Source organism: Poromitra crassiceps (assembly GCF_964638095.1).
Source record: "Poromitra crassiceps genome assembly, chromosome: 4".
Lineage (NCBI taxonomy): Eukaryota > Metazoa > Chordata > Actinopteri > Beryciformes > Melamphaidae > Poromitra > Poromitra crassiceps.
In genome coordinates this window covers 50,291,300-50,303,799 of record NC_139626.1, presented here as the reverse complement: position 1 = coordinate 50,303,799, position 12,500 = coordinate 50,291,300, and positions in this window count along the sequence as shown.

Below are 12,500 nucleotides of genomic sequence, written 5' to 3'. Positions count from 1 at the left end.
AGAGAAAAACATATGCAATTCACCTTTAAGATCAGGATGGCTTGGAATGGCAATTCAACAATGGCTAACAAAACTACAACTTACTTAATAATGCATCTGAAGGGAGGGTAAACACCAAAGGACCGAAACACCAACACAGCCTCTACAGCAGTAACGGACACACACTGAGTGTAGAGGCTGATTAGCGTCTTAAGTGCAGGTGTGTGGTGATCAGTCCAGAATTAGGTGCAGGTGTGGTGTATATGTGTGTGCGTGTGTGTACGTGTGTGTGTGTGTGTGTGCGCGTGTGTGTGTGCGCGTGTGCATGTGTGTGTGTGTGTGTGTGTGCTTTTGATGACTATAGCCAGCACCCTGCATTGCAGCTTGTCATGCAGTCCATTTACCATTAAGGACATGTCTGTATTACACACATAATCCACCACTTTACATTAAAAGTCTGCCCTGAATGGAGATGTTTGAACTAATTGGTGTGGGTTGTGCTGTTACAATGGAAGTAAAGTAAAGGTAAAGTCCCACTGATTGTCACACAATGTGTGAAATTTGTTCTCCGCATTTGACCCATCCCCTGGGGGAGCGGTGAGCGGCAGCGTGCGCCGCGGTCAGGAATCATATGGTGATCTAACCCCCCAATTCCAACCCTTTGATGCTGAGTGCCAAGCAGGGAGGCAAATGGGTCTCATTTTTATAGTCTTTGCTATGACTCGGCCGGGGATCGAACTCACGACCTCCCAGTCTCAGGGCGGACATTCAGACCACAAGGCCACTGAGCTGGACACATGAGTGACAAGGATAATTCAGATTTAATTCTCTTTTTGGACCTTTCACATCTGAAGACACAATAATGTATTGGAATGTTTTTCCTTTCATATATCTGAAAGAAGGCTCCAGCAAACACAATTACATCATGATGATGTTCTGATATCATCTTTCAGTGACGTCCAGGACTAGGCCAAATCACAGCCGATTTGGGGATCATTTAGACATCTACACAGGAATGTCAAGAGGACGTCGAAATATGACGTTACCATAAATAGGCATATTCAGTTATTCTGCTATGTACACAGTGTGTATTCAGCAGCGTTATACATAATTATATCCAGATTAACCTTTATTCTACATTTTCAAAAAATAAAACAGTTACCTGGCCGTGGTTTGAACCCAGGACCTCCAGCTTTGGTGTCTGCTACTTTACCCCTACACCATCCTTCCACAGCAATGACAAGGCACGGATATAACCTTATTATGGCATAAACTTGTTTTTATTCAAACGTGGGTGTCAAGTCTTTGTGGATCGGGCATTACTGTGTGACATATAAACCAACTATGTATTATGCTACAGCAGATGCAGAACCCCAAAACACATTAACCCCACCCAAAATGCTACATTCCAACTTCCAGTAGTAGTAGTAGTAGTAGTAGTAATAGTAGCAGAAGTAGTAATAGTAGTAGTAGTAGTGTTGGTAGTAGTGGGAGTGGTAGCAGTAGTAGCAGCAGTAGTTGTAATTGACTGGTTAATGAGTTGTGGGCAATTTAGTGTTGGCGTGTGTTTCATTAAAAGTTTCGAGATTTATCATTTCAAAACGGTTTCACGTATCCAAAATCCTTTACTAACCTTAGGTCGGGGTAGTCCATAGATGACCCAGAAAAAGTTTTGTGTGATTTGGCCAAACGGTCTAGGAGGAGCTCGCAAAAGTAGGTTTTTGATCAAATTCAAAATGGCGGAAAATCTACCACACAGAAATGGGGGTGGCCTAGTGGGTTAGATACATGATGCTCCAGGGAAACCAGTAGATGTGGAATTTTGATTCTACAGCTCGCAGTTCAGAAGTTATGGACCGACAAACGTGAAATTGGCTGTTATAGCGCCACCATCTGGTGGATTGGTGTAATTTTTTTTACTCTGAGTAGTGGGTGATGTCGTGAACCTGTGTGGAAAGTTTGGGTGATGGGGGGTGTATGGTTTCTGAGATCCACACACTTTTAGGGCAGGAAAAGAACAAAAGTAAATACACAAAAGTTTAAACATTTATCATTTCAAGACGGTTTCACGTATCCAAATTCTTTCTAAGATTTTTAATCAGGGAAGTCCAGAGATGACACACAAAATGTTTGGGCTCATTCGGGCAAATGGCCTAGGACGAGTTCGTTTTTTTTTTTTTTGCGAAAGTCCAAGATGGCGGAAAATCTAGCAGACTTAAATGGGCGTGGTCTATATGGATAGATGCGTATTGATCCAGGGAATCCAGCAGATGTGGAATTTTGATTCTACGCCTCACGGTTCAGCAGTTATGGTCCAATACGTGAAATGGTCTGTTATAGCGCCACCATCTGGTCAATATGGCTAATTTTTTGTCTCTGAGTAGTGGGGCACATTTCCAACCTATGTGCAAAGTCTGGCTACTGTAGCCCTTACAGTTTTTGCCGTGCATACTGTTTTAGCGGAGAATATGAAAAATAATAATAAACGGAACAGATACAATAGGGATCCACGCACTTCGTGCTTGGACCCCTAAATATAGCCGCAAGCGGCGATGCGGGGTCCAAGCTTCCGGTGACTTGGGGGGTGTATGTCAGATAATATAGACACTGAATTGCACATTTAATCAGAGTTGGTATGTGCACAAGTGCACAAAGTTTGGTTGAGATTTGGTGACCTGACCGGGTTCAAGCAGTAGTAGCAGTAGTAATAGTAGTGTTAGTGTATATCTGTGTAAGTGTGTGTATATATATGTGTGTGTATATGTGTGAGTATATGTGTGTGTGTGTGTGTGTGTGTGTATGTGTGTGTGTGTGTGTATATGTGTGTGTGTGTGTGTGTGTGTGTGTGTGTGTGTGTGTGTATGTGTGTGTGTGTGTGTGTGTGGCGTGTGTGTGTGTGTGTGTATAGGTGTATATGTCTGTGGCAATGTGCACTGGAGCTAGCGGCTGAATTACACCAACTAAGGTACAACCTTGCTACAGTGAACATTTAAGCTAGAATCAGGGTGTAAATGACATTTTCAAGTCAACTTGGCATCTCAGGGCTTGTGGAGAGTTTGATTACACCAGGTGAGCAGTATGGAAGCATTCTATCTATTTGTTTATTTGTATGTTTTTGCTCATGGTCAACTTCACTCAGCAGACAGCTCTGTGCCTGTTGTGGTTAGAGTACAGTTCTATCTCTGTGTGTGATGCGTCCAGAGTGCTTTACCCAGTACAGTTGGAGTACAGTACCCAGTTGGAGGTTTCATTCAGCAGGTTTCAAAGATAAGTTGAATTGGATGTTAAAAAACGTTCCCTCTATACTGCCAACTGTCTTGCACCATCTCCATTCATCAGTGATTCAGTGCACCTGGTACAGAGCCTGACCACAGCCCAACTCTGATTGGCTCAGAGTGATGTCAGTCACACTGCAGGATTACAAGCCCGCCAACTTCTGTTTCATGTAAAATACATTGGTGATACATTTTGCAGTGTAAACATTGGTGAACTGAGTTTACAATTATCAAATGATGTGTTCTTAAGTTAAAGCAACTCTGCTCAACATGTGGTAAAATATCAGCCAGGATGAGCGGTTAATGAGTGTCACACCTATGAACAGGTGAGGGCAATGTGACCCCTCAGCACTGGACCCAGATAAAACCACAAGGAAAGATGGCAGGCACACAGCAGGACAAGGTGCAGGGTGATTTTATTTTCCCAACATCAAAAGTGACAGTGAGGCAATCAGCATGTTGTCTGTGGATAAGAACACAAACAGAATTATTTACCCAAATACACAATGTTAACAAGCAATCCAAATTACATCAAACTAGCAATAAACAAACAATGTAACAATCAATTAAAGCAACAATAAACAATATATTTTAACCATGCTAAAGAAAAAAACATATGCAATTCACCTTTAAGGTCAGCATGAGTTGGACTGGCTCACAGCACCTCTGTAGCAGCAGACTGGGGTTTGGGGCAAGTTTTGCACTTCTTTTATAGCCATAGCTCCACCCATCTCCCCACCCACGTGGCACAATCCACAAGTGAGTGAGTGAAGCACTCTGGGAGATGAAGTACACCAGTGGTGGCCATTTTAGTGTGCGTGTGCGTGTGCGTGTGCGTGTGCGTGTGTGTGTGCGCGTGTGCGTGTGCGTGTGCAAACAGACAAAATAGTCATAGGAAGTAGTATGTTTAGCAATAAAAAACAATATAACAATCAAACAAACAATAAACAATATATTTTAACCATGGCTAAAGAGAAAAACATATGCAATTCACCTTTAAGATCAGGATGGCTTGGAATGGCAATTCAACAATGGCTAACAAAACTACAACTTACTTAATAATGCATCTGAAGGGAGGATAAACACCAAAGGACCGAAACACCAACACAGCCTCTACTGCAGTAACGGACACACACTGAGTGTAGAGGCTGATTAGCGTCTTAAGTGCAGGTGTGTGGTGATCAGTCCAGAATTAGGTGCAGGTGTGGTGTATACTGCCCTACAAAGGAGAAAGCCAGTAACTCACCAGAGTGCAGAACTGAGAAAAATGACTTTAAAGTTTTCTTGTCGTCCAGACAAAATAGTTGCAGGCAGATCATTAAATATGTGGCAATTCTTTGTTTTTTTAGTCAAGTTATTTATCCATATAAAAATATTTAGCTAACTCTTGACCTTTGACCTTCATTTGGGAGTTACTGTATTCCTCCTTTGCATGCCTTACGAAAAAGCATGGGGTTATACCAAAGTGAAGGGCAGTAAGTCAAATTTTATCTCATCTTTTTAGTTTTAAAAAGCAGTATAATGACAATTATAAAACGGCTCTCTCAAATCAAGCAATCTGATTGGTTCACAGCCATTGTATAATTCCAGTAACCGAGTTCAATAACCCATGGCCATGGGTTATTGGTTGCCATGGCAACTCTCTTACTAAAAGGCAGCGCTGCGCTCGAGCCAAACAGCTTTCTCCTGATCTGCTGTATGGAGGGTCACTAGTCCTTACAATGAGTCATTATGGACGCATGATGGCGCAGCTCTTTTACTAAAAGTACCTCAAAAACGAAATGGCGGAGACAGCTTTCAGATCCTTGTGAATCGATCTTCGCTTATAACTTTACTAATACTTCGCAGAAAATGATGTTTTGTACAAGAATAGACGCGGGCTAATGTCTTAACCCCTCTCTCGCGCGCCCTCACTCTTAACCCCGCATTTCTAAATAAGACGTAACGTTACTTGGTGTCGGCATACGGCTCTGGTGTCGGGCTTTGCAAAAGCTCTCAGCAAGCGCCAGGATTGGCCAATGTCGACTTCAGTCTCCAGAACGATCCAATCAAATCACCCGCACGTCTATCTTCTTGCTAGAGGTCCCGCCTTACAGTAGTGTTTCAACTGACTCTATCAGAATAAAATGCCAGTCGGACTTATAGTATTATTATTATTATATTATTATACTTGGAAACCGTTTTATAAAAGCAATATAGCACTCGAGCTGCGTGGTGTTGTGGAATATATCCCGCTGATAAGCTGTTATCCCACAAGGCCGCAGGCCGAGTGGGATAACAGCTTATCAGCGGGATATATTCTCCACAACACACTTGCTCTCATGCTATATTGCTTAAATATAATAACACCCTTATTCTGATGATGATATAAGATGAAATTGCACTTTTTACTGTTATTCATTACATTCATATTATTGTATAATAACATTTGTTATCATATTTGTATGCAAGTGTTTGTGATATTCCAAGTATCTTTTTAAATCAAATTATTTAACTAATAATTATATTCTAATAAAATAATATCACACTGATTGCTTAATTTTAATGCTTCAATTTAGTTAAACAGTTAAATTCAGATAAGTGACATTGATACGATTGATTGATATGATATGAGTAAAAGACAAATACATTTCAAATGAGTAACATTTGAAATGTTTGTCACCTTTGCCACCAATGACAATCACAGTAACTTTGAGGCGCGAAAAATAGAGTGATGCAAAACAAAGGGCACGGGACAGTAACTCAATTTCAGCACAGCTAAACAAAAGAGGAGTACAGTAACTTGAGTTACAGTGATTGGCCTTGGTTTCACTAGGGCTTTTTTGAGTTACTGCAAATACGACCCCCTATTTTCTCCAAAACACAACACATTTGAGGCAAGATATTTTTCCACATGACAAAGGATGTCTTTAATCTCACAAAAATGATAATAACTCATTTTTGACAAAAAATGAGTTACTGCCTTTCTCCTTTGTAGGGCAGTATATGTGTGTGCGTGTGTGTACGTGTGTGTGTGTGTGCGCGTGTGTGTGTGTGTGTGCGCGTGTGCGTGTGTGTGTGTGTGTGTGTGTGTGCTTTTGATGACTATAGCCAGCACCCTGCATTGCAGCTTGTCATGCAGTCCATTTACCATTAAGGACATGTCTGTATTACACACATAATCCACCACTTTACATTAAAAGTCTGCCCTGAATGGAGATGTTTGAACTAATTGGTGTGGGTTGTGCTGTTACAATGGAAGTAAAGTAAAGGTAAAGTCCCACTGATTGTCACACAATGTGTGAAATTTGTTCTCCGCATTTGACCCATCCCCTGGGGGAGCGGTGAGCGCCGCGCTCGGGAATCATATGGTGATCTAACCCCCCAATTCCAACCCTTTGATGCTGAGTGCCAAGCAGGGAGGCAAATGGGTCTCATTTTTATAGTCTTTGCTATGACTCGGCCGGGGATCGAACTCACGACCTCCCAGTCTCAGGGCGGACATTCAGACCACAAGGCCACTGAGCTGGACACATGAGTGACAAGGATAATTCAGATTTAATTCTCTTTTTGGACCTTTCACATCTGAAGACACAATAATGTATTGGAATGTTTTTCCTTTCATATATCTGAAAGAAGGCTCCCAGCAAACACAATTACATCATGATGATGTTCTGATATCATCTTTCAGTGACGTCCAGGACTAGGCCAAATCACAGCCGATTTGGGGATCATTTAGACATCTACACAGGAATGTCAAGAGGACGTCGAAATATGACGTTACCATAAATAGGCATATTCAGTTATTCTGCTATGTACACAGTGTGTATTCAGCAGCGTTATACATAATTATATCCAGATTAACCTTTATTCTACATTTTCAAAAAATAAAACAGTTACCTGGCCGTGGTTTGAACCCAGGACCTCCAGCTTTGGTGTCTGCTACTTTACCCCTACACCATCCTTCCACAGCAATGACAAGGCATGGATATAACCTTATTATGGCATAAACTTGTTTTTATTCAAACGTGGGTGTCAAGTCTTTGTGGATCGGGCATTACTGTGTGACATCTAAACCAACTATGTATTATGCTACAGCAGATGCAGAACCCCAAAACACATTAACCCCACCCAAAATGCTACATTCCAACTTCCAGTAGTAGTAGTAGTAGTAGTAGTAGTATTAGTAGTAGTAGTAGTAATAGTAGCAGAAGTAGTAATAGTAGTAGTAGTAGTGTTGGTAGTAGTGGGAGTGGTAGCAGAAGTAGCAGCAGTAGTTGTAATTGACCGGTTAATGAGTTGTGGGCAATTTAGTGTTGGCGTGTGTTTCATTAAAAGTTTAGAGATTTATCATTTCAAAACGGTTTCACGTATCCAAAATCCTTTACTAACCTTAGGTCGGGGTAGCCCATAGATGACCCAGAAAAAGTTTTGTGTGATTTGGCCAAACGGTCTAGGAGGAGCTCGCAAAAGTAGGTTTTTGATCAAATTCAAAATGGCGGAAAATCTACCACACAGAAATGGGCGTGGCCTAGTGGGTTAGATACATGATGCTCCAGGGAAACCAGTAGATGTGGAATTTTGATTCTACAGCTCGCAGTTCAGAAGTTATGGACCGACAAACATGAAATTGGCTGTTATAGCGCCACCATCTGGTGGATTGGTGTAATTTTTTTACTCTGAGTAGTGGGTGATGTCGTGAACCTGTGTGGAAAGTTTGGGTGATGGGGGGTGTATGGTTTCTGAGATCCACACACTTTTAGGGCAGGAAAAGAACAAAAGTAAATACACAAAAGTTTAAACATTTATCATTTCAAGACGGTTTCACGTATCCAAATTCTTTCTAAGATTTTTAATCAGGGAAGTCCAGAGATGACACACAAAAAGTTAGCGCTCATTCGGGCAGATGGCCTAGGACGAGTTCGTTTTTTTTTTTTTTGAGAAAGTCCAAGATGGCGGAAAATCTAGCAGACTTAAATGGGCGTGGTCTATATGGATAGATGCGTATTGATCCAGGGAATCCAGCAGATGTGGAATTTTGATTCTACGCCTCACGGTTCAGCAGTTATGGTCCAATACGTGAAATGGTCTGTTATAGCGCCACCATCTGGTCAATATGGCTAATTTTTTGTCTCTGAGTAGTGGGGCACATTTCCAACCTATGTGCAAAGTCTGGCTACTGTAGCCCTTACAGTTTTTGCCGTGCATACTGTTTTAGCGGAGAATATGAAAAATAATAATAAACGGAACAGATACAATAGGGATCCACGCACTTCGTGCTTGGACCCCTAATAAACGGAACAGATACAATAGGGATCCACGCACTTCGTGCTTGGACCCCTAATAATAATAAACGGAACAGATACAATAGGGATCCACGCACTTCGTGCTTGGACCCCTAATAATAATAAACGGAACAGATACAATAGGGATCCACGCACTTCGTGCTTGGACCCCTAAAAAACATGAGATTGGAGATAAGGCTTATCTTGAAATAGAATGAGTTACACCGTCACTTAGATTTACTTTGAACTAAAAGGTTTCTCAGCAGTATAAATTCTCATTATGCATCTTCAGTTTTTCTTCAAACTCAAACAACAAGACTTTTCTTAGTCTATTTTTTATGCATCTTCAGTTTTTCCTGTCAAGTAAACAGTTTTGCCAGAAACTCAATTGAATGGTTTCTCTCCTGTATAACTTATCATGTGTCTCTTCAGAGACTTGTTCAACTGAACTACTTTCCACACATTGAACTTCAACAAACAAAGACGTTTCTTTGTCTACTTTTGAAAAAAAAAAAAAAAAAATGTTTTTTTTTTTTTTCACGATATGAGATTTCATCTCAACGATACATATCGTGACGTTTTACTATCGCGAAATTTCGTGGGACGATATATTGTGACACCCCTACTGTATACGTGAGGTTCCCAGACCAAATTCCAAGCAGAAGGCCATATTGGCATAACCTGATCAGCCCGTGACATCGCTCATGTCGTCGTCAGTCAAGTCCAAGTATGACGTCCACTATGACGTCAGTTTATTCTAGCGCATATAGCAAGGGTTCTACCTCACCTCTCTCTCTGGCAGATTATAACAGCAGCTGGCTTCACGGCAGTGCATCTCCTCCGAAGCGTTGTTTCTATCCTAGCCTATACAGATACCCTCCTCTCACCTCAGGAGGAGTGCCACTGTTCAATGGAGTCATACGCCAAAATAATTGCCATGCATGTCGTTTGCTAAGCTAAATAAAGTTTGTTAAATCCTACCAACTGGCCTCTCATGATTGAAAAAAAAAAAAATATATATATATATATATATATATATATATATATATATATATATATATACATATATATATATATATATATATATATATATATATAGCACAGCATATGAATATACATATATAAATAATTTATATACATAGAGAGAGAGAGAGAGAGAGAGAGAGAGAGAGAGAGAGAGAGATATAAATATATAGATATAGATATAGATATATAAATATATAGATATAGATATATAAATAGTATATAGATGGTGGTTGTACTGGAGACCCTCCAAGTGTGAATGAGTGCATAATGTCTAATTAGAACTCCCCCACGCCTTTGCTGTAAAACAAGTGTTTGAATGTGAGTTTATTTCCAGCTTAATTCACAAGCTCACAATACACAATTATCCAGAACGTGCATCTCTGTAAGGAAACAAAAGAGCCCAAATTAAAAGATTAATCATAATAATATGTCACTTAACAAAATAATTATGCCAGTTGTTACAGTAGCAATTCATAATTGAGTAGTTCATGATTTTCTTAGGGACACTTTTGCTTCTATAGACGGTTTTAACTTGACAACAAAAACATCCTAAATTGAACCCCCGCTCACTTCCTGTTGCAGTGTTTGCTATGGACATAAAAGGAAAAAAAACATTCAAGTGCAGGACTGACCATTCCGTGAAATCCGTCTATACAGCTGAGCGGCGAAAACAAAAGTAACGATGTCGAGTGAATATTTCTGCAGTGTGCGGAATGCTGAGAAAAAGGAAGTGTTGTGGGGTTGCGCTCTGGTGAAAACCGTCTATAGGAGCCACCCACTCCTTTCTCCTTTCTCTGGAGGGGGCAGGTTGAGTACCGGCTGCTGAGTGTGGGAGGTGTGTGTTCTTCATATTGCCTGTTTAAATAAAGGTTAAAACATAGCACCTCCCTTCCCCCTTCACTAGCATCTCCCCTGTTCTCTCATTTCCCACGTAAAGGTCACCTTCGAATCTGAGATTCCAATCTCAGCAGGGCCAACCTGCCCAAATAATCTGAGATTCTAATCTCAGCAGGGCCAACCTGCCCAAATAATCTGAGATTCCAATCTCAGCAGGCCCAACCTGCCCAAATAATCTGAGATTCTGAAATAACGGATAGTGGGAATTAAAACGGAGGGAACTAATTGCAACTACAATCCTGCTCCCATCCCTCACTGTTCTCTTTCGCTATATCCTGTTCTCTCTCTCTCTCTCTCTCTCTCTCTCTCTCTCGCTCTCTGAGTGTTTCTTCCTCTCTCCACCACCTCAGGGCGTGGGGGTGTTGCTCCCCACAGAGGGCTGTTACTTCAACACGCCTGCTGAGCAGCGCTGGAGGGGAGAGCAGCATGTACAGTTACTAAGACACAGAGCTGTAGCAGTATTGAACGTGCACGTGCACGAGCACACGCACACACACACACACACACACACACACACACACACGCTATGTCCTGCCGGTGAAACTCCTCGCTGTCAGGTGCAAATAAGGCTGTCGACTGCACACGTATCGGAGGAAGCATGTGCTAGTCGACAACTCTCCCCAGATCAGCAGCGGGGCGGAGCAACGAGGGAATTGGCGAAGAATCACAGAGCCATGGACCCTTTTCACAGCTGCCATTTTGTGTCTAAAAGGCAGGGTAAACACGCAGGTGCACCCAACTCACTAATTAGGGCCCCAGCACTGGAACACCTAAATGGACTGGAAGTTGGAAACCTTAATTCATGTTTTGGTACACCTGTGTTTATCCTGCCTTTGAGACACAAAATGGCTGCCGTGAAAAGGGTCTACTTTTTTCACCGACAGACGTTCAACAATCACACAGGGAGAAATCCGTGGTAGAAGAGAGGAGAGAGAGCAGTTTCTCCACTGACAGTTCAGTTCATTATGGCTAATAATTAACTTATTAATTATAATAATTATAATAATTAATTATTATGTCATCACACTACAGGATAACAACTGGAATGTATCGGACGTGACAGATTGATGAAGTGTAAAGCAGACAGTGCCGGTGCCTTGCTGTATAGCTTCACAATTCAATTCAATTTAATTCAAGTTTATTGTCAAATGTGCAAAGTTTGAAGCAGTGGGGTGGAGAAGTGGTTGGGAAGAGTTCAGCGGCTATCCGGCCAGGCTCAGGTTCAGGCGGGTATTATAACCGCCTGGGGGGAAAGCTGTTTCTGAGCGTAGAGGTACAGGTTTTGAGGCTCATGTAGCGCCTCCCAGAGGGCAGGAGGGAGCAGCACAGGCCGTGGTTGGGTGGTTACCTTGCTGATGTCTGGATGGGAAGAGGAGAGGCACTAAGCACAACAATCACAAAGAAATAGGCTATATAAGCAGCGAACCAAGCACGTATAGCAGCATCTGGCTCAACAGTGATTTCATTGATCGGCTGTCAAACTTGCGACCTCCCTGTCTCTCCAACCACCACACCACCCTGCTGTCCCATGATGCTCTCTGTCTCCCTCCCTCTCTGTCACGTTACATGTCCCATGATGCTCTCTGTCTCCCTCCCTCTCTGTCACGTTACATGTCCCATGATGCTCTCTGTCTCCCTCCCTCTCTGTCACGTTACATTTCCCATGATGCTCTCTGTCTCCCTCCCTCTCTGTCACGTTACATGTCCCATGATGCTCTCTGTCTCCCTCCCTCTCTGTCACGTTACATGTCCCATGATGCTCTCTGTCTCCCTCCCTCTCTGTCACGTTACATTTCCCATGATGCTCTCTGTCTCCCTCCCTCTCTGTCACGTTACATGTCCCATGATGCTCTCTGTCTCCCTCCCTCTCTGTCACGTTACATTCCCCATGATGCTCTCTGTCTCCCTCCCTCTCTGTCACGTTACATTTCCCATGATGCTCTCTGTCTCCCTCCCTCTCTGTCACGTTACATGTCCCATGATGCTCTCTGTCTCCCTCCCTCTCTGTCACGTTACATTTCCCATGATGCTCTCTGTCTCCCTCCCTCTCTGTCACGTT